Source organism: Galeopterus variegatus, unplaced genomic scaffold (assembly GCF_000696425.1).
Source record: "Galeopterus variegatus unplaced genomic scaffold, G_variegatus-3.0.2 Scaffold2464, whole genome shotgun sequence".
Classification (NCBI taxonomy): Eukaryota; Metazoa; Chordata; class Mammalia; order Dermoptera; family Cynocephalidae; genus Galeopterus; species Galeopterus variegatus.
In genome coordinates, this window is record NW_007728575.1 from 209,059 (window position 1) to 212,189 (window position 3,131).

Sequence of the window (3,131 nt, forward strand, 5' to 3'; positions counted from 1 at the left end):
GGGGGGGGGGGGGGGGGGTAAGAGACGATAGAGGGAAAATCATTATGGTGGGACTCTGGAGTCAGTTTGGGATTTTAAGCTGTGAAAAGCTGTATAGATGAAAAATGAGGGAAAAGGAAGGGAGTTTGAGTAGGGCTGGTGTGTTCTTTTAGAAACAGAAGTAAAAAACCATTTCCTTTTAATGTTTACTTTTTGGCTTCTGGGTTGCATGTCTTTGTTAAGATTCTATACAGAGAATAGTCTATGTGAGGCCCCGGATTTATTAGAAGTAGAGTTGTCTAAAATATCATAAGAAGAATAACATCACATTCACAAAGCAACATATTTTATTTTTATTTACTCTTTTCTAGATAACTTGGAATTACTAAATACTTCATGGACATTGACAAAAAATGCACAATATTCACAGGGGCTAGAGTTGCCAAAAAAAATAAATTAATTGGTATTTTAGCTTTGGGCTTTGTTGGTAAGGATTATTTACTTCTCCTAAGAAGAAGGGTTGAGCCTTTGTTTTGGTTCATGGGTTCAACAGCTCAGTGATCCTAGTTGGATTCCTCATTTGAGTAATGTGTTCTCTGATAGACCTAAGAAGAGCACTAAGAAAATAATTAATTTTAAAAGGCGAATGTCATTTTATAAGTTAAGAAGTACCTATATGCACAGACTCAGGAGAGTAACACATGTGATTCTTATCCACTGAGGGCTTACTGTCTGCTTAGCTCAGATAACATGAAAAGGCAGAAAAGAGAGAATATTCTAAGAATAAGGGAAACATTGGGCTATAAATATAAATATCTACAGATATATAAGGTACTATAAATTGTTTAGAGCAGCTGTCAAAACTTCCATTAGAAACTTTATTTGAAACACAGAAAAACAAAAAAAACATGTGGAATGAATTAATAAATGCAGTAGCCCCTCTAAACTGTGTCTTGGGCCTGAAGCCAGAGTTAGGATTCCCCCAGAAAATACACTTGCTCTTGCTAAGAGATTTGGTTTCTTCCATATAGGTTTCTTGACAGACTGGTACCCTCCACATGCTTGTGAACTCTGATAGGATCATAGCACAGAAATAACTCTTTGGAATGCAATTAAATTTGAAAATAATTTGATAACTCAAGGACAACATCTGCAGGAATGAAATTGATTTGCTCAGTTTTTTCAAACCTCAGGCAGCAATCAAATTATCACCAAGATCCTCACCAATAAAGACAAAGAATGGTTTTGAATAATCAAGCACTTTGCAAATATATTTGCTCCCCAAATCTCTATTCATTAGTTAGCATCTTGGGAAGGAGGATGATTTTGACCTAGATACATTATAATTATACTGGTCCACCAGTTTTGCTCAGCCCAGTCAAAACACTGGCTGATACTACCGTGCTACAGTTGCCTATGACAGTAGAGCTAGGCTTATGCACAACTCAGGTAAACAGCACCAGGCAGTACGGTATATTTTTATTTACTCTTTTAAGTATGCTGAGGTCTCAATTACAAACTGTGTGAGAATTATAAATTCATCTTCTGCTCATATAGGGAAAGATTAAGGTGTGTATACCACAGAAGGCTATTAATGTTCTAAATGAGTCATTCATACTCTATTTAAATTTTAAGTATGTATCATGTCTTGAAATTTTTATTGTCAGTGTCTGAAGGTCTCTGCCTGTGTCTTCTCTAGCTCCCAAAATGCCACCCATGGATGGACAGTTTCCATTCATGGGCCCAGGATGGTGTCAGTCAGGGCAGAGATAGGATTCCAATTTCCAACATGTGACTGGAGCTGCAGTCAGCCTTAGTGCCCACAAATTTGGTGACACATATGCTGGGGTTACTCTGGACAATACTGCGGCCTTAATCCTCACCGGATTTGCCAAGCTGGGCTTTTGTTTAGTTCCCTTGCCTAGCGCTTGTGCTCTTTCCTGAGACGGCAGGCTTGTTCTGAGTCCAGGTCCTACTTGGTGGCCCTGAAACCTGTGTGAGGATGATAGATAGAGCACTGGCTTTTGGTGCAGGGGGAAACCCATTAACCTGAAATTCTGTACCCATTAAAATATCTTTCAAAAAGAAAAGCAGGGCCAGCCCGGTGGCGCACTGCTACAGTGCGCCGCTTGGGAAGCGCTTAGCGCTCCCACCGAGGGTTCGGATCCCACATACAGACCGGCCGCTCACTGGGTGAGCGAGGTGCAGGAGCAACACCGAGGATTGCGATCCCGTTGCCGGTCCCGGTCTGGTATGGGCGCGACACTTCGGGTTGCGATCCGTTGCCGGTCATGAAAAAAAAAAAAAAAAAAGACAAAAAGGAAAAAAAAAAAAAAGAAAAGCAGAATAGGGACTTCTTCACACATGCAAAAGCTCAAAGAATTCATCACCAGCAGAACAATGTAAAAAATGTTAAAGGTAGTCTTTAGTGAGAAGAATGATACCAGAAGGATATATAAATTAATACAAAGGGATGAAGAGCACCAGAAATCATAGCTACAGGGTGCATATATAAGATTTTTACTTATTATTTAAACCTCTTTAAAACATAATTGAGCATTTAAATAAAAATAATAGCAAAGCATAGAAGAGTGAAATTGTTCAAGAATGCTAGCATAAACATCATAATAGCAAAAGTGGAAGGCTAACTATTAAAAGGTTTTTATACTATACAAGGATAGGTATAATAAAACATTAGTAGACTGTGATAAGTTAAAAATGTATTCCATAGTCTACTATAAACAGTATGTTTATAGCTAATAAGCCAACAAATGAGATAAAATAAAATAGTAAAAATAATTTATTTTAAGAGGAGGGAGGACAAAGAACAGATGGAACAAATAGAAAACAAATGGGCAAGATAATAGACTCAAGCATATTGAAAATCACATTAAATGTTAATGGTCTAAACACCACACAGATAGTGTCAGATTGGATATAAAAGCCAGACCCAACTATATGCTCTTGCAAGAAATGCCTAAAATATGAGGACAAGAATAGATTAAAAGCAAAAGTGTGGAAAACAATATAAACATTATAAACAATATAAAACAATAAAACAACTAAAGGAAATCTGGAGTGACTATATTATTATCAGATAAAGTATATTTCAGAGCAAAGACTGTTACCAGGGATAGAGAACATTTCATAAT